Source organism: Dermacentor variabilis, chromosome 1 (genome assembly GCF_050947875.1).
Source record: "Dermacentor variabilis isolate Ectoservices chromosome 1, ASM5094787v1, whole genome shotgun sequence".
NCBI classification, from domain to species: Eukaryota; Metazoa; Arthropoda; class Arachnida; order Ixodida; family Ixodidae; genus Dermacentor; species Dermacentor variabilis.
The window spans coordinates 42385388-42405907 of record NC_134568.1 but is presented as its reverse complement, the minus strand read 5'-3'; the positions used below and the strand labels follow the sequence as shown (position 1 = coordinate 42405907).

The following is a 20520-nucleotide window of genomic DNA, read 5'->3' as shown; positions in this document are numbered from 1 at the left end:
TCAACATATGAAAGCTTTTCTATAAAAGCAAAGAAACATTCGCATCCCTTAGACTCGAACAGTGCTTTCGATCTGAGGTAAAGTTTTAATTGTTGTTGTTGTTCTTCTTCCTGTTATTATATGATTATTATTATTACTACTACTACTACTACTACTACTACTACTACTACTACTACTACTACTACTACTAATAATAATAATAATAATAATAATAATAATAATTAGTAGTAGTAGTAGTACTAGTAATAGTCGCACAGGTGGTGGTGGTCGTGGTAGTAGCAGTAGTAGAGATTATTATCGTTGCTACTTTCATTTTTACATAGTCATTGAAACGGTCAGTGATTGTTGCTCAGCGAAAACTATAGACCAGAGGTGACATGCATGAAGAAGAAAGGAAACGGACGCAACCTTTGAGAGGGAGACACTGGAACACCTAAATCCATAAATAGAGAAGAAAATTTCGCTCTTAATTGATTTAGAGGCTCCTATAGCACCCCGGCTTCAGTTACAGATAACCGACAGAAACGCAATGCAGTTCTGGGAGTGCGACATTTTTGCGTTACAAATTTTTATGCTTCCTCGATTTTCACCAGATGAAACACTAAGCCAGAGGGCGGCAGCGCAGGTTGTACAAGTCACATTATATATCGCTGAACGAGCGTGCCAATGACCGCTTACTGTTTAGGTTCAGAGTATTAGATGCATTTTATAAACATAAACAATTCGTTCGCCATCACATGTGGCTCACGGAGCAGTGAATTTATTCCTATATGTATACATCAGGGTTCCGAAAACGCAAGGTGCTCTTGTCTCGGTCGTAGGAGTTGCACATGCATTTTAACAAAGGTTAAACATGCCACCGATATATATATCTACTGTAGGTATATAGATCTACACTACAGGCTATTTTCCATCATTTCTGTATCTGACCTTGACAGAGGCGTCTCTTCGACTACAGGAAACGTCTACGTACGTACAGAGGGTTGAACGGCGTGCTTTAGCTTAATCAATAACCATTTACCTGGATTTAACGTAGCCTAGCTTCTCAGGCCAAAAGCCCAGGTGAAATTAGCAACGTCTGTTCAAACTGTTTATTGCGTAATTGCCAATGCATGCAGCTTGTATTCCAATGGTTTTATCTGCATTTTATTGCTAAAAATGAAAAGTCGTAATCTATTCACTGAACTTTGCTAAACATTTTGGACCCGGTGCGACATGGTAACCGACATTAACCACACTCTTATTAACTACGTAATCATGTGCATTTCGCAAGCTGCGAGTCGGCTAAAGAAACAGACAAGACGAGAAAAATTTCCTCGGCTTGTATTTCTCGCAGTAAAATATCGCTAGTTATTGTTGAATGACTTTAACGACCAGAATCTGCACAGGGGGCAGTGGGCACACCGCGTGGGTAAGGTTTCAATTACACGTACAGTCTGGAAGACACCGAAAACTACCCGAATGATTGTACAATATGAACCGCAATGGCAATAAAGGCAGCTTCTTCAGGACACTTGACTCTGGCTCACCAATGCCGGCAGTGATATTGAAGCAATGGCTTTCGTCAGACCATTAATGTATCAGTTACACGTGAACGGAAGCTTGCATAGGGACTAATGAAAGCTCCAGCTATACTCGGCAAAGGCGATATATGCGCCAGCACTCGATGCATGCCATTAACCAAGAGGTAAAATGAATTTCCTCAGAATATATATATATATATATATATATATGCCACCTCGCTACTGACCTATGTGGAGATATCTATCGCGTATGCTTTGGTTATAAATTTTTTTTATGTTCTTCCTTCGCCGCGGTAGCCTCGTTACATTCAGCCGTCGGTCGCGCGTCACTACTGCATTATAGGTTCGTGTTGTGTCATGTTGTGCTGGCCGAGTCGGCGTAACCCAAGTATCCGATCAGCAGCCGGACTTGCATTAAGGAAGCCGGGCAAGTGAAAAGAGGCAATAGTAGTACACGTGCAAGTGTAATCGAATCTATTCGCTACATATTGCGATACCTTCACTTAATTTATTATCTGATTTCTTTCTCACTAAATATAAAAACGCTCGATTAACTAACTATTCAGCTGCAGTGTGCCGAACCCCAACTGAACCTTATAAACGAGAAAAAAAAAACTACTTTGTTTACGTGAACCAGAACTGTGCGGAAACGACAACTTCGTCAGCGGGCAGCTTTAAGCGATTTTCGCGAATGACTACTCTATTTAAGAAGCGTCAGCTTTTGCACAGCGAAGGATGATTTAGTATTTTACATACGAAAGGTTTTCACCACTGCAATAGAGGAACCGCATGATATAGCACTCTGATTGGTACCAAGCTATTGTTGAATTGCAGGGAACGAGGCTATATGCTTTTGCAAGCGGGGCGTGTAAGAAGGGTGAAACTTCGATTCTTCCTTTGTCAAAAAAGATGCGCGTCGTGCTAATTTCAAAATATGCGCCCTAATTACGAGAGAGTCTTGGTTTAATAAAGGGGCTCAAGGTCCAACACTATTCAGGACAGGTCCACTTATGAAGTTCACCATACCGATGAAGGTCTGCCGCGGTATAGTATACCAGTGATAAATAGATTACAATGTAGTGCTAACTTGGGTCGGTTGGTACATGTGTGAGAAAAAACAACAACAACAAGTAACAACACAAAGAGCGGGACGTGCAGACTGAGATAGACGAGACAGCGCGGCATTGGACAAGTGCCTGCCACTAGACTCTAATAATGGTAACGTTTATAAAAGCGCACTTCTCAATTTTTTATGTAACTGCCATATTTCGACTGCGGCCATTACACAGCTCTGTGCCAGTGAATCATGGTGGCGTGGAAAAACCATAAAACTTTCGCGAATCTCGCAGTCATCGCCCAAGTGTGCCAAGTGTTCAAGACAGCACACTCTAACATAGTTTAGTCACTCTCACAGGTTAAATTTCAACGTTATTGTGCAGGAAATGGTGTTTACGATTGTACTAGCTCGAGCAAGTGTTGACAAAGTATTCCAGCTCCACTTTTGTGTAGCGCAATTAGGGATGTGCTCTAAATTCAGGCGTACGCTGTTGGTTCTTGCCGCTTAGCCCTTCACTCTTAGGCAAAGTTGCACCCTTTGGCTTGCCCCTTCTGCCACACAACAATAATCGTTATCTGCATTGATGCGTTTCCTTTCTTTAACGCTGCGAGCCCGGAACTTTCCAGTAACAAACGGCACGCGCGTTATCAGAAGGGGCACTCCAAAGGGTGTAAACTGTTCTATGCTGATAACGCGCGTGCCGTTCGTTACTGGAAAGTTCCGTGCTCGCAGCGTTAAAGAAAGGAAACGCATCAAGGCAGATAACGATTATTGTTGTGTGGCAGAAGGGGCAAGCCAAAGGGTGTAAACTGTTCTTAGAGTGTGGCGGTACCAGCGGCACTGATGGTATTTATTTATTTGATATACTCTCAGGGCCGAAGCATTACATAGGAGAGTGCGAAACGAAAATTACAACGGCAAAAATACATATGAAAGCAGCATGTGAAGCATAACAAATCAAGATGATTAATATGCTTATTATAAAAGTAGCAGGTACAAAAATGGATTCTATCATACAACTTAGCTATAATGAAATAAAGAACTAAACGTAACGAAATAAAGCAAGATTAACATTGTGAAGATAAAAGTAGGAGGTACAAGATAGGTTCTCTTTATACAATATTAGCTCGGACGTCTTTAAAGAGCTCATGGTTTCGAATCGTAGCATCATTTTCGGGAAGGTGATTCCACTCGCCTGGTGTGCGTGGAATAAATGAAAGTAAAAAGGAATTAGTTCTGCCAGAAGGACTTCCAACGCGGCTGCCCCTACCGGGGCCATAGCTGCCTTGGCGTGTTTTCTACACCATCGGAACCATGAGCGCCAAGCGACCAGCTCTTCCGAGGCCCATGTTCTAAACGGGCGTGCAAAGCGCCTTTGGCCAATTCGCCGCTCTGTTTCGATGGAGCATTTATCTACCGCAACGTCATTTTCCAACGAGCAGAAGACGCAATCGGCGACGGAGAACGCCGCCGCGCGTTCCTCAACAACAACGAAGACGCCCGAGGTGGATACCGCGGGAGTGGCCGCCGATCCCATCGTCGCCAATTTTCCCTCCCAACAGTGAGAGGTGGACACTCCGACCGGGGAAAGGATGGAGGAAGATGCCGCCCCGAACGTTTACGACGACAAAACTGACGACGACACAGGTGGCTGTTGGAAGACAGTCATACATAAGCGACGCATCCGTCAAACGCGCGCTAAGACGCAACCCTCCGAGAACATCTTGGGCATTCCGGACGCCTCCCAGCCTACCGTACGCAAGCGCATTCGGAATCAGAACCTGCCTCAACTTCCTTTGCACGATGAAAAGATAATTCTGCGGCCTCACGGAGGACTTTGTCTCGGTAAGTGGACGCGCCCAGAACTCGCCAGAGCTATATAGAGTGCAGCCGGCTTGACCACCGAGGATCGTCAGGACATCATATTCCGACTGCGACCTCAGCAGAACTTGGCAATCGTCAGCACACCCCAGTCACACGTAGCCGACGCATTGTACAAGGCGAGGGAGCTGAACCTTGGTCAGCGGGTCTATACCATCATGACATATGTTGCAGCCCGAGACAACTCATGCAAGGGAATTGTTCCTGGCCTTTTGCCCGGTACACCATCTTCCAAGCTAGTGGATGAGCTTGTGGCTCCTGGAACTCAAATACTTCAAGCACGAATGATGGGTCAAACCAACGTTGCGTTGGAAACATTTGAAGGACTTAAAGTGCCTCGCTACGTGCGTTTCTATGGTGCAGAACTCCGCTGCTACCCCCATCGACCCCGCCAACTGGTTTGCAAGATATGTCACAAGCTCGGCCATTGGGCTGATTACTGTCCTACGCCGCACGTGGTCATTTGCGCGACGTGCGGGACTGACAACCCCACCCCGTCACATCCGTGCACCCCACACTGCGCATCCTGTGACGGGACCCACCCTACAGCGGATCCAAACTGCCCGCGGCGTGCTAGGCAGACACTGAACAAAGCTTGGGTGCGGAAAGCTCTCGAGAAAGAGCAGCGTGAACTCCAACCGTCCAGCGACCCGACCACTACCACAGATACGCCGGAGACCCGAACGTCGCGCGCCCCAACGAAGGAGACCAGAAAAGTCCGGTTGGAGACCCGTTCGAGATCCCGTCGCAAGTTCAAGTCTCGGTCCCGATCCCGCGAGGCATCGGTGCACCTCCCAGAGAAGCGCCCTCCTTCCCCATCTTCCGAACAACCCTGCAAGAAGGCCCTTCAGACCAATGCACCAGCCAATGTGACCCTGGTCCCTTCAGGGATGCAGCGGACCCCGGAGAAGAAAACAGCAATGGAGGCGCCTCGGGAGGTAGGTCGGGCGGAGGGTCTCCCACAGCTCGCTCCGCCCCGTAAATCTCTCCCTACCCCTTCCCCTATTACCAATTCGTTACCAAATCCCGATCCTTTAATAGAAATAGCCCGCCTACGTCGTGACATGGAGGCCGGCTGTGAGCGCCTGCAAAAACAAATGGACGCGCTGGTGGCAGACATGAGCACTAGTATGCAGGCGGCTCTGGACAGGATATAACGCCAAATGGAGGCCCTTCAAATAGGGATTACGGAGCAAGTGAAACCATGTATAGAGTGCACTTTCGCACACATGTAAGTTCCTGACCCGCCGTGGTTGCTCAGTGGCTATGGTGTTGGGCTGCTGAGCACGAGGTCGCGGGATCGAATCCCGGCCACGGCGGCCGCATTTCGATGGGGGCGAAATGCGAAAACACCCGTGTGCTTAGATTTAGGTGCACGTTAAAGAACACCAGGTGGTCAAAATTTCCAGAGTCCTCCACTACGGCGTGCCTCATAATCAGAAAGTGGTTTTGGCACGTAAAACCCCAAATATTATTATTATTATTAGGCAAGTTCCTGAGCTTAGCGGTAACAACGAAAGCGCGCTTTCCGACCAAGGTTCTCGGCCGCAACCTTCAAATGTGGGCACCCGGCGCCCGCATCCCTATGCACGACCGCCTTCTTCCTCTCGCGATGATGATGGCGCCGCGTAACGCGGAGCAACTAGTGGTGTGGCAGTGGAATTGTAGGGGATTCCGCCGAAAACGAGGTTCCCTACAGCAGTTTATTGCCACATCCACGAACCCTCCCGATGTCATCCTCTTACAGGAAGTCAATTGCACCCCTTCTTTATCCGGCTACAGCACGCTCTCGGGTGCCTCTCCTCTTGTGGGAGCCTTCCTCACCAGTGGGACATTCCTCACCAAATATTGGAAATAATTACGCAAGGTAAACGTAGCGAGAGTCTGTTTATACTCAATGCATACAGTTCCCCCCGTTCGCGAACGCACTGTTTTCAGCACCTAATAACAGAATTTGGTAGGTTTGGATCGGTTTGTGTGGTGGCCGGCGACCTTAACGCTCCGCATACTGCATGGGGTTACGTTAAATCGCAGGCTAAAGGGACCCGCTTATGGAATGCCATCTGTAACATGAGATACACACTGCTTACCGACCCAGAGCACCCCACTCAGATGGGCAATAGCGTATCTCGTGACACCTGCCCTTACCTTACCTTCGTGCGCAATACTGGCTCAGTCGTTGCGCACGGGCCTTTAGAGGAGCACCTTGGTAGTGACCACTACATTGTAGCGACCACCTTGTCATTAAGGGGTGCGCACAGGCCCGAGCGAAGTGTGCGTATAACGGATTGGGCGAAATTCAGGGAACGTCGCCAGGACCCACCTGAGCGCCAAGGGTACGAACGCTGGCTTGACTCTCTTGCACAAGATCTAGAGGCCACCACGAGCACACTGCGCACCACAACCGAGACACCAACATAGACCCGCATTTACTTCATCTTTGGAACGCCCGCAGAGGGTTGACACGACGATGGAAACGACAACGCCTCAACCGCATACTTAGGAAACGTATAGATCAAATTACACGGGAATCTCAGGTGTATGCAGAGATCCTTACGAGGAATAACTGGCGAGGACTTTGCGATCGCCTCTCAGGCACATTGAGCACAGCAAAAACGTGGTCGATTCTTCGCTCACTCACAGGTCCCACCACAACAAAGGGAAAAACATTTCAACAGCTGCACATCCTAATGCACGAGTACAGGGACGATGTCTCGACACTCCTCAGAGAGCTAGAGAAGCATTTCATACCCACAGGCCCGCCGCCGCAGTACCCTGACTATCCTTGTGTAGGCGAGGCGAACGAATTGCTCGATGCAGACATCACATCTGACGAGGTGCGGGTGGTCCTACAAGACCTACGCCGCAACACGGCACCGGGAGCCGAGCACATCCGATTCGCCACCCTTCGTAACCTCAGTGACGCGGATATTAACCACCTCACCCTTATCTTCAATGATTGCTGGCGCAAGGGCATGCTTCCCCAAGCATGGCAACACGCCGACATCACGCTGATCCCCAAACCGCGCAAACCTGTTAAGGTTGAAAACTTACGACCCATCTCCCTAACATCCTGCATTGGTAAGCTTATGGAGCATGTACTCTTGCGGCGTCTGCAGCCCTTCCTCGAAGAAAAATCATTCTTTTCTAACTCTCAATTCGGATATCGGGCTCATCTGTCTGCCAAAGATGTGCTTTTACAATTGCGGGAGGAAGTCATAGGACCTCCGTCGTCCGCCCAAAGGAGAGCACTCATCGCCTTAGACCTAAAAGGGGCATTCGATAATGTTGAACATGACCTCATCCTTCGCAATGTTGCAAATTCACACTGTGGAATTGGTATGTACAACTATATCCGAGCATTTCTTCGAGATCGTACAGCCACCGTAGGAATGGGACCGCATCGATCCGGTACGATTCGCCTTGTAGGACGTGGGACACCCCAGGGCTCAGTTCTTTCCCCTATTCTATTCAATACCGCACTCGCAGGGCTCCCCCGGCTACTCGACCAGATCCCTGATGTCGCCCACGCTATTTATGCGGACGACATTACTATCTGGTCGACACGGGGTTCCGACGGAGCCATCCAGGACCGACTGCAGCAAGCAGTCGATACAGTTTGCGAGTACGCGAGAAAATGCGGCTTAAGATGTGCTCCGGAAAAGTCGGAGCTCATAATAATTCGCCCCCGGAGCCGTTCCCCTACTCCTATCACGGTGCACATGGATGGCACACCGATACCACAGGTTAATCGTGCTCATATCCTCGGCCTACACGTCTAAGCGGATGGCAGGTCAAACTACACTGTTTCGCTTCTATCCAGACCAGATTGAGCAAATTCTGGCCATGATCCGGAGGGTCTCCGACAGGCGCTCGGGCCTTCGAGAAGAGGACCTGCTGCGCTTGGTGGAGGCATGCGTGATCAGCCGCCTTACATACCATCTCCCATTTCAGCGGTTGACCCAGGCGCAACAACTTCGCATAGACGCAATGATTCGCAAAGCGACGAAGCTGGCCCATGGCCTCCCGAACTATACTTCCACACACAGTGTCCTTAACTTAGGGACACATAACACACTAGGCGAGCTGCTAGAGGCACATTGGGTCAGCCATCGCGAGCGCCTCCTACTCGCTCCTACTGGCCGCCATCTTCTCACACGGCTAGGATACTCTGTCCCACCCCTTGAGTCTGAAACCCGTCCAACGATCTTGTCGTCAGCGATACGCCAAGCACTAAGTATTCATCCATTGCCACGTAATATGCACCCCGAGCATGACAAAGGGCGGCGCAAAGCCCGTGTACGATACATTGGCCGCATGCTTGCAAACATCCCGGAAACGCATACTTTATACACGGACACATCACGCACTCAAGAGGGCTATACCTCGGTAGTTTTGGATGGCACCGAATCCCTGAGAGACTCTGCTGCAATGCGCGGAACAAATGCCGCTTACGGAGAAATTCTCGGTGTTGCTCTTGCAATTCGATACGCCATCCGTGTTCCTCAGGAAGTGTATATATTGACGGACTCCCAACAGGCGTGCCGGGCGTTCCTATCAGGACATGGCATCCCGAGAGCGGCGCACCAAATTCTCAAACAGATCCGGCAAAATACACCAACCATACCTCCCCGCATCCACTTACTCTGGACCCCTGGTCATTGATAGTGTATTGATACCTCGCTGCCGGGTAACGAACGCGCACATGCGGTTGCCCGAGAAATTTCCCTCCGGGCGACTCGGCGTGGTGAGGCGACTAGTTCAGAGTGGGGGGATCCCTTGCTCCGTTACAAAGACATACTCCGTCATTATACACTCATTCGTCGCACCCACGGCGCACCACCGCCGTCCTTCTCGCGGGAGGAAGCAGTGGCATTACGCCAATTACAAACCGCAACTTTTCCAAATCTTGTCTCTCTCAATAAATTCTAGCCACACTGTTATGCAGATCGTTGCCCTGGCTGTGACAGCTCGCCCACTATCTTCCACGTCACGACTGAGAGCACTGCAAACCTCTTTCCTCCCTTGCCAACTCTCCTTTGCCCCCTACGCAACAAAGAGCTGTGGGACGATGCCCTCCGCGACGGACCTCCCGAGGTCCTCCGAGCTGTGATACAACGGGCTCGAAACATCGCCGGAATCATCTTAGGGACCCTGGACTGAGGGTTCCTCCCACACTGCTCTCGCCATTCAAATATTATTAACAAAGATGTTTTACTCTCTCTGCCAGAAGGTATGCCGACCTTGCTAGCATGATCTAATCTTCTGGGTATGTATTGGTAGCATTGGTAGATATGCATTGGTATTGGTAGCTTTATTGGTAGCAGTGGCGCCACCATCTGGTACCGATGGTGCTTCCGTGCAGTATCACCGCATGATAGTGGTACCAGTAATAAGTGGAACGTTCTTCCTTCTTGACAGCTCGCGTTTTGAGACGCTGTCACTCGAGACGCCTGCTGGCCTCCCAGAATAAATTTTGCGAATCACAAGACCCCTGCTGATCCCCAACTCTCTCCAGAAGACATTGTATTTCACAGATTTGATGAAGATGTTGAGGCCACTTTTAACTTCTTTATTACCTGATGCCTCTGGATAACGTCACAATCGAGGTCATATCCAATTGGGCCAATAAGGAGCAAGTGCATGAAAATTTTTCTGAGTCGAGGCTTACAAATGAATTCTAAGAGGTATCGCTTGCTAACCATAATGCTGCACTATTTGCACACTCCTTTGTCCAATAAAGAGACTTGTTTCAGCTCCAGAGGGCGTCCTATGCGCACAGTTTCGTGTACGGTGCCAGTGCCACTCAACGTCAACGGAGTCACCAACGAAAGTCTTGAACGAGCCTTGATATCTTGCTTGGTAATCTGTACTATACATTTTGCTTGGGAGAAGAAATATAAAATAATTTTTTATGCAAATACTTGCACATATTTGTGAGTGTCCGATTTTGTGTCTTGTTCTGGGAGTAAAACTCTGTCCATTGTACTGGTGTAGTTCACTGAAACCGTGGGAATGGCGTACACGTCATGATTGTTTAACCACCGAGTATTGAAAGCACAATGTATGGCCCAGAGAATTTGCTGCTGTTTCAGGAAGGTAGAAGCACCGTCATATTTAGCTGAAACATGCCTTAATTGCCTTTTTGATTCTGCTGCGGGTGGTGCTAGTGATTTCAAGATGGCATGCCTTGAATCGCGTAAGCTATTATGCGTATTCTTTCTAAAACGCTTCATATTTGCTCCTTGCAAACAATATTTGTATAAGTTGAATCACAAGAAATGTCTTTTATGTCCGTGTTAACTCTGACAATGACTGTTGACTTTTTATGATTGAGTGATATGGGAATATTGCTTTTTAAGGAGAATACATTAATAGAAATACTTTTTAAGGGCTTTCTAAACTGCATAGCTATAAAACAATTATATGTGATAATATGACATCTGAGTCTCATTCGTGGTTTCAGCCATACAGTATTGAGTGCAGTTTTGTAGTTGTCAGATTTAAGGGCCCAACCACACGTAGCACGGGATACGCGTCTCCGAGTGCATACGGGTGACGAAGGGAAGGGTGGCCAGCCACACGATACGCTCACCCGTGCGCGCTTCACTGCGTGTAGCACAGGGCTAACGGATCAGCGGGCCAGCGATGGCGCAAGCGTTCGTCTTTCGATTTGCGAAAAATTTTCTTAATTTCACTACGGCTGGCCTTTTCTATTAAATTTATTAATGTTAGAGCTAGTATATTGTTTTCAAGTCTACGAATGCACGCCGTTTGTATGTACACATCCTTATGGCAAGCAAAACTACATCAATGATCAACATCACGCGCAATAGCGTCTGCTTGCCCACGACTGCACTTGACATCTGCGCGCGACCTCGCACAACGTTGCTGTCGAGCTTTTGCTTAGCCGGCTTCAGCGTTCTCTGCCTGCCATGTACTACCACATGAGAAAGAACGTTTTGCTGCTGCTGCTCTCGCAAAGGCGGCGGGAGAGCAGAAAGCGTCTGCAGCGACGTTGGTGGGTCCGGGCCGTCTTTCCACGGCGTAAAGAAGAAGGACTTTACGGCTGTGAGTAACTTCTTTCCTTTCGATGATCTACGGTGGTAGAACTAGGAGCCAGTGTTTGGACATGGGCACTTACCTTCGTCAGGACAGCAATTACTTATCAGAGTATTTAAGTGCGCGCATATAGGAGACATCAGTGAAAGGGTTAAAATAGTAATACGGGGATCGTGCTCGTAGCACGCGAATGCCACCATTCGCGGGACAGCACCGCGTCGTCGGTACAAGGTCCGTCCAGGGGTGCGATCGGAGATGTTGTTCGGCGCGTTCGTTCGGTTACCGGCGCGCGCGATTGGCCTACTCCGCGCCGATGTCGCCAGCCGCGGGGCGCGGCCACGTTTTTGGTGACGTCAAAATAACGACACGCTCCTGTCAATCATGCTCCCACCGAGCATTTCGTCTGCTAGGCACCGAACCCGGCGGGAGTTGGGAAGTTTGGAGCGATCATCGCTCGTTACGAGACCGGCTTCACATGGAGCGTCTGGTGGATTGGATTGCATCCAAACGGTGGATTCGGCAATTGATTAGCACGTTCGGATCCTATCCATAGTTTAATTCGAGAAAAATGGCGCTTGCGTTGGGAGCTTCGTGGTTGCGCTGGGGTTGCTCGAGGAGGAAGGAGAGTGGGTGGCATTGCGAAACGCGTTTGAAGAAATGGCAGAAAGCGAATTCCGGCATCGCTTTCTTTTCTAGAAACAAATAGTGCGTTGGTTGTACGGCGAAGTCGACCCCATCATCGATGCCAGCGAGCCACTGGAAAGTTGTTGCTGCCTCTTGAAAAGTGCGCCACTGCTCCCGTCGTTTCTTTTTTCTTTCTTTGTTCTCGCTGTGCGCGACACCACCTAGGGACGACACAGAGAAACTAATAGTTATAAATTGTAGTATTCACACTTACTACTATTTGAAAACGTGTTTAAGCTTGAGAAGACAAAAATTAGATAAAGATTTCATTCATTGGAAGACGAGAAACATTTCGTTTTGTAGTACACTGTCTGCAAGCAGACGACAAACGAGGGAAGTAACCTTCCGGGAAGTTCACCGCTTGCCGATTGGTTGCTCTCTCCGCCCCGTTCTCAGAAATTTTGCATACTGCCACTTTGTGACGTTGCAGCAACCGAACCGAAGGCGTATCGAACAAAGATCTCCGATCGCGCACCGATCGAAACGATAACGTGACGTTACGCGAACAGAGGGACAGAGGGGTGTCCAGAGGAACAGAGCGGGGTGTTCTTCGGAAAGCGCAAAAGCATAGGTGAAGATCGGGCTGATTAGCCGCCGGACGGCACACCGATCGTATATTGGATACGCGGGGACGATACTTCGCGCAATTTTAACAGCCGTCTGTCTAACCCGTATATGCAGCATAACATACCGTCACTAATTCTTCAGCTTCAGAGGCGAAGAAGCACTTGATTTTATTCAATAGACAATGTGTTAATAAAAGTATTTTCCAGACCATCGTATACTAGAACAGAGGTGTAACCAGTGCTGGAATACTAATTTGGAGCTCTCTTCATTATTAACAGTAGACCGTATTGTTGACATAGAGCTTGTGTAGCACCTTGATATTTTATTCGATATTCGATTCTAAATCTACTATTCGGTATTAGCACGCCCCTACAAAAAAGTTCAGGAGTGCTAGTTATATTTGTGCCATTACTATAATACATGTATTCAAGAACACCTTTTTATACGTTTTGGTCGTCATATATGAAGCTTGTGGACGAGATACGAGTTCCTATATTTTCTATCTCTCGGAAGTGTGACTGTAGAATATGAAGTGTAATGTAATTAAATTGTGAACCTGGGGGCAGGTTAAAGTGCTGTGCGACTGCTTTTGGAAGTTTCTTGGCAGTGGCTGCACGGTTTTTGTTTAATATAGCGTTGACTGGCTTTCCTGTTTTGCCGACACAGTGTTTGTATTCATCATATAAATAAAGCAGGGAGTAAAGTTAATCATGGCTAGTAGCTATGCGTGTGTGTCAGTGAAAATTGTACAGCTCCTGACACCTGCGCGTGTTTGTGGGTAGACCACAGGCCTTTTGTCAAGTAATAATGCACAATGTTTTACAGATGCAACGGATGCGTCAGGATGACCACGGATTTTTTTACACGTTCATTCGCAAGACGCCTCACCTCTTTGACAAGCTATTGAGCTTTGTCGCAGAGGACCTCACACGGCAGCACCACATTCAAGAAACCCCTGGAGCCTGGAGAACGGCTTGCTATAGCATCGAGGTTTGTAAAGGGTAGTTGCCCCTACAGTAATCATGTGCGATTGGAGGAATACAAAAGAACACCATTTCTTTGTCATCTAAAGTATTATTTATTTTATTTTATTTATTTACATAATACTGCCCGCCGCATTTTGGCAGCCAAAGCAGGGAGGGGTCACAAAACATTGAAGCAAAACAAAAGAAAGAACGAAGCAACTGAATATGAGCACGCATAAAGAATACTAATATTATTCTAGTTCATTTACACAACTAAACGTTTATTAACTCATAAAAGAATAAAAACTGGGACACAAAATACTGATACAAAACAAGAGAAATAGTAATAAAGCTACTGACAATGCGCGTGAAAAAAACATTAAAAATTATCACGTGATCACAGAGACTGAAAGTTTGCACTTCGTGCATCACCAGTGTAGCAGTTATGGCTAACTTAATAGAAAAACTTTGCCGTCGAGTGGCATCGCACGAAAGCTGTCTCAGCGCTTTTGACCTTGTGCAACTTGTAAAACATGCACTGAGGAATGCTTGCACGCGTAGTATTAAACAAAGGTGGTAGCTAACCTACACAAATGAATTTTGATCCTATGTCACCCAAGAAGTGCCCCCACAGCCATGAAAATCATTGTCAAGAAAAGTCATGTCATCATAATTAATGTGCACACAATTGAGACAAAAGCACTAATTTTTTTCCAACTTGCATTCCAGCTACTTGACATCCGGGCTAGGCATAAAAGATGTTGCTTTTGCTTACCGTTTGGAGATTGAGACGGCTAGACTCTACAATGGTGTGTAAGTCATATTGTGACGATCGTGCCTGCAAAGTATTATACTGCTGCACAGCGCGACAGCAGCAGAAATTTCTTACATTTTTTGTAAGATTAAGAATTTTTTAAAGCTCATGCTGTTCGCGGCTCCTGTCAGGTAGCCCTGCTTCCTGCCAGAGAAGCAGAGTCATACGTATAAATGCGTCATTTACGCACTGCTTTCAATGTCACTGATTACGTACAAAGACTTCGGCCAAACATCTAATGCACAACTTGCAAAACCAACTCTGGAAGTGAGCCAGGCAACAGCAAAAAAAAAAAAAAAAAAACAAGAAATGTGGCTTGTGGACGCTAGTTGTGGGAGAGGGAGAGGTCTATATTGGCAGTGAACCTCACCTCCTGGCTTGGTGGGGGCAAGACTTTTCACTATCTGCTATCTCTTCTAATAATAAAACAATTTCAAAAATGCTTTCGGTTCTAGAACGCCCCGAGACAACGCTTTACAACTTAGAGCGTATGCCAAAATTTCCGATGGGGACTGGTTGAAGGTCCATTACATTTCTTTTTCTTTACAGGCATGTACAGGCACCCGTAGATGCATGCACAAACTCTACATGCACAGGTGGTGAACTCAAAAAGGTTCATTGTTGCAAGACAGGTTCAATGAGTAAGGACAGATGAAAGCGATTAACACCTGTCTTGCAACAACAAACCATTAGTTCCAATCCAGTGCTTGTTTCTCTCTGATTGATGTATTGCTAAAACATATTTACACATCTCTACCGCAGCAATGCCAACCAACCAGGCGCAGATATCAACTTTATGAAATTCTTAAATAATTACGCATAAATGCAAATACAACCCAATGTAAAATGAGCAAAAAAGAACTGAGTGGCTTTGATATGACACCAACAGACAAGGAAACATAGTAAAGCATAGAGGAAAATAACTAGTTTTATTTCCAATGTCGAGGTCACAAGGAGGAGGGAAATAAAAGTGGCCAAAATACTGGTGGGAGCTAAACCCAAAACCAATTGAGCTACAGTGGAGGCTATTTCACCATCAATTTCTGAGAATATTTACGTGTACTAGATTAGGCTCTGGGTGTGTTGTTGCACAAGTAGCACTGGCTAACGCTACCAGGGCGAGATCTAGTACATGCACATATATGCTCAAGAAAGTTTGAAGAGGGAGAGACATTGCTGCAGCTCTATTCGTAAAGCAACGCAAGCATAATTGAAAGGTTGTGGGTTCGTCTCCCAACAATGGGAAGTTATATTTTCATGCACTTTCATTTTCCTCCTTATTTCTCCATTTAAATATAAAGTAATTAAATTCCTCAATGATTTCGTTTGTTTCATTGTCTGTTGGCTTTACTATACAAAAGGTATGCATTAAAAACATTAATCTTTGAATTACTTTGCTACTAGCATCAATTTAATTTTCATACCGAGATGCTTATTCTCACTGACCTCTCTCATGTGTTTGAGCAGAGAGACAGTAAAAAGTTCGAAGTCGTGCTGTGATTTGCGTCTTTTGATTGTACTTGAAACAATGCCTAATTCCTACAATATTAAGTGACTCTCATTTTTCTTTTTCCTGTTCCTGCCTCTTGATGTCGCTTGAGAAGCAATGCTTTCCAACATGTCCAGTTTGTGACTGCCTTCTGAAGCCAGCGATGCTTGTGACTGCGGTCTGCTGTGGTGTGCCTCGGAAGCCTCAGGAACCAGCACTTCTTGAAGCATCGGGGATTCAAGAGATTCCAAAATGTCCTGAGACTCCACAGACTCGTGCGACGCCGAAGACAGAGTCGTTGCTGGCACTTGTGACTCTTCACCTGACAGTGACGGCACTTCAAGCGTTGCCAGATAAGAAAACTGGCATATCTTCGTTAAGATGTCTGCAGCGCTTCCCTCCTCACTCGATGGGGGCACTCGTGGAAGGTTGGCGGACATCCTGCGTGTGAACGTAATAAGGTTTGCGCATATTGTCAATGTGCAAATAATGCGCCGATCTTACTGCAAAAATATGTAATGGCTCAAGTCCGTCCACATTTGTTTTAAGGTGTCATTTTATTAGAGAACAACGCCCAGGCTCTGAGTCAGTTTTGTAGGGACAAAAGTGGCTTGCATACACAACCAGAATGAACATTTTCTGCATGCGCTGAAGTGTAGCTTTTGTATTCCTTTTCTTTTTCTTTTACTTCTGATGCATTTAAGCAGTTCTTATGAGATCTGCATGCCCTAAAGCTTAGTGATACCTTGTACTCGAAACAGTGCATGATATCTGGAATGTTTCAGTTTCGAAATATTCAGCAGCAAGCATTCTACTACACTTAATCAGTACAAGCACTTAATTTTATGTTGAAAGACCTACGCTTGTACTTTCTAAACATAGAGTAGTAGTATTGTTATGTCTTGCTTTAACATAAGGGTCTTTCCTGTTACAGTTTTTGTGCTTGAAATGTTCTTAGCTTGTAACTTTGTTTTCCTTTCATTTGTTTTTAAGCTTCATTTCATTCTAAACTGCTCATTCTAAACTTAAATCTCATTGTAAACTTAATTGAATGTATGTCTAAACATAGTGTAAAGCTGTGTACCTAGCAGTCAGTGTATTTGCTGTTTGTATTTAGGTAGTTATGTATAATCATGTTTGTCATCTTGCCATCTGCCTTGTAAAGGGTGTTTTGGCCCAGTGAAGCTGATTTTAGCGAGCGAACCCTTCCAGAATGTTTCTTATATAGCTAAGTTTTCTATGCCTCTTCTTTGGACTTTCCCACCGCTGCTACTGCTGTCTTGCCAAATAGCTCTTACTGAATGCCTCATACTGATATTAATGTAGTCGTTGAACCATTATCATCCCAAATGACTACTGGCTACTGTCTTGCACGAGTACCGTGCACAGTGCAAATACCAGATATATAATAATGTAACTAGATTGTGGTTCTGGCCTGTGAAATTCCAGTCATCATCTTATGCACAGTGTAAATGTGTCTAACTGGATCGTCTAGTCTTTCCTTGGAAATTTTGCGAAGCAGGAACAGCGTTCTCCGCAAACGTCGTGAAAGCTTCGCTTAAACCAGTAACCACAGCGCTTGGTATCTGCAGAATAACCGCAAGCAGATAATTAGGTAAGGACACTGCTGAGCAGACACAAAAACAAGCATTATGAATTGCACAGCTGATAATGTTGTCAGTACTATGGTGCATTTATTCCGACAGCATGAGGGCGCTGAATGAATCCTTGAGCAAGCTAGGTAAAATTTGAGGGTCTGTGATGGAGCACAGATTTGTACACTGCTGGCATGCGACAAAATGCAAAATTAAAGCTGTTCATTGCAGTGCCCAAGACACACGTGAATATAGCAACATTCAATACTCGGCTAAATACTGCCCATTGACTTGCACGCTGCCTTCTAGGATCGGTGCGCAGAATCAAAGGATGTTTTGTTTTTGTGTGTGCATCATGCAAGTCCTTTTCTTCTTATTCATCTTGCTAATTTGTATGTATTATTCTCTGTGCTTCTGTTTTGTGCTTTATTATGTTATCTTTCTATGTGCTATTTACTTGTCATTCTGTACCTGTATTTCTGCTTTCTTTACTCCCCACTGCAAGGCCAAACTGTCTTTGTGGGTACCTAAATAAATAAATATACAAAGCTATCCTTGTACTGCTTATATGTCCCCTGACCGGATCACATTTAACGAAATATGCGATAACCGGAGCAGCGATGCCGCACAAATCTTTTAAGGTCAATTAGACAAAGCTGAATATAACGCATGCTGCGCGTCCATTTACTCGTGTAAGCACAATTTTGAGTCGATCCCCATAAATGCGGCGCATTGCCAGCTATAATACAAACGTACGGCATCGATGCTCGACGCGCTAAAGGGAGAGCACCAGGGTCCCGTGTTTCATTTTTAACACGACGGATAAGATGGAAAGTTCAAAATCGCTTACGGTCTACACTCCATTGTGTAGCGCAGGAACATCGTCTGGTCGAAAAACAGCCAGATAACATCGTCCTGAACGTCTTCTGGCACGGCGCGGCTCTTTTCTTTCTGAAGCGTCTTCAAAAGGCGCCGAAATTTATCCCCCAATGACATCCATCACTTCTGCAGCGCTGTGATAACGTCACCTGCACAGATGAAACGGGTTTTCGACATCTGCGAGTCCGCTGATAAAAGAGGTCGCTTATACCGGTTCCACACAGGATTTCAATCGCAATCGAGCGCGATCAATCGAGCGCGATCCCGCTCGGGCTCGATCGAGGCTGAAACTGCTCCGGTATGACGCCCGTATAAAATTCCGAGCACTCACCTGTTACGGCAGCGTCGGGCATGACGATCCACGAGCACCTCGTCGTGTGCTTGTTCTTGTGGCGCTTCTGTTTCACCTGCCACCACAGCGCAGGCCGAGCCTCAACGCAGGCGATCAGCGATTCAATGTTGATCGCCTCCATAGCCTGTGTGCTCTAGCGACACGAAACCAGCAGTGAATCCCGGCGTCTCCGTACGATTCTGAAACTTCAACAACCTTTCCGAACCGCCGGAAGTGTACATGCGGGCCACGTGACGTCGGCACACAAGCTCGCACTACCGTTACGTACGCTCAATATGACGCCCAAGTTCAAGACCTCCTTGACGCGCGCGAAGCCTGTGCGTCTCCACTCTCTAGACGCGTAGTACAGGCGCGCATGTCCTCGCAGACGCGTGACGCATAGCCAGGCGCGCACGATTAGCCGCGTCTGGTTGGGCCTTGTAATGGTTGGGGTAGGGCATGAAATAGATGGTAGCTGGCCCATGCCCCCGTCCAACTCATCTACGCTGAGGACGTTGTTGAAGGGAAAGACTTCTCATCGAGAACGAGGAATACGGGTTTATTTACAGTATCTACATGAGAACTTTACAGTTCATCAGTCCAGCATGACTGAAAGAGAATGCACACTGAGGAGCCGCCAACGGCTCGTTTAAATACACTCTGTCCTCCCTAGATCCCTAGGTGAGGGAAAACGGCAGTTCACCGTCGACCAATTCGTAGCGTCCAAAGTCATCGTAGCCAACCAGCCTTTGAGGGGGAGTGTTTACACACTCACTTCCGCACAGGTCTCACTGATCACACCGAGGTGAGAGGGTTCTCGCAGACAAGGGTCCTGCCCCGAGCAGGCGCCCCTTGATCCCAGTGTCGACTCTGCAGACAGAGGTCGCCGCGTCTGTCCATTGACTGAAGACTTTTAAGCTGCGTGAGACGGCACCGCAATGCGTCTTCCCGGAGCTCCCCTCCTCCAAAGACAATACTTGCTCAACAATACTTGCAACAATACTTGCTCCGCCGACTGCGTCTAGCTATCTCGGCGCAACTCCGTTGGAGACGCGGCGTGTCCTCCTTACAAAACGAGTCGCCACCGCAGCTATGGTGGCGCCGATGTCCTGTTGGCTGGGCGCATCGTTGTTTTCACAAAGTGAGTAGTCGCAGCAGACCCGTCGGCTCCATTGCGACGGTCGCTTCCCCGAAGATCGCCAGCTCCCACCGGTCAAACGTAACAGCCTTTAGTTTCGGTGATCGGACATTGTTTGACGTTATAAAGGTGTTTATTGCAGGACGACCTATATTTTACTACAATTGTGAATTATCTTCAATTCCTTTATTTTCAAGTCAGAGTTTCGATACCGTTCATGTAAATTTTTTAGTAGACCAGTCTGTGTGCTGCTGAAGAGTATACTCTGATTGGGCGGAATAATAATAATATGTTAGTAATAAAGGTTGGCTGATGATATGAATGAAAGCACTTTTGTCGCAGGGCTAATGAGCGTATATCGTGGATTATAAGGGTTAACACTACGACAAAGACATTCGTTAAATGGACAAATTAAGGCGTCATGCTCATCACGAGTCACGTGATTTTACAGGGAGAGTGCATCCATGATGGTATGAACATTATTGAAGTTGGAAATTGGCGCTTTTATCCTCATTAATATGCTGCACATGTAGTT

General features: G+C 46.8%; 1 pseudogene; it reads right to left on the bottom strand.

Annotated features, from left to right (window-relative positions):
- Window positions 1-18989, bottom strand: part of LOC142572579 (uncharacterized) — a 48761-nt pseudogene extending 29772 nt beyond the window's left edge.
- Between the last annotated feature and the right edge of the window lie 1531 nt (window positions 18990-20520).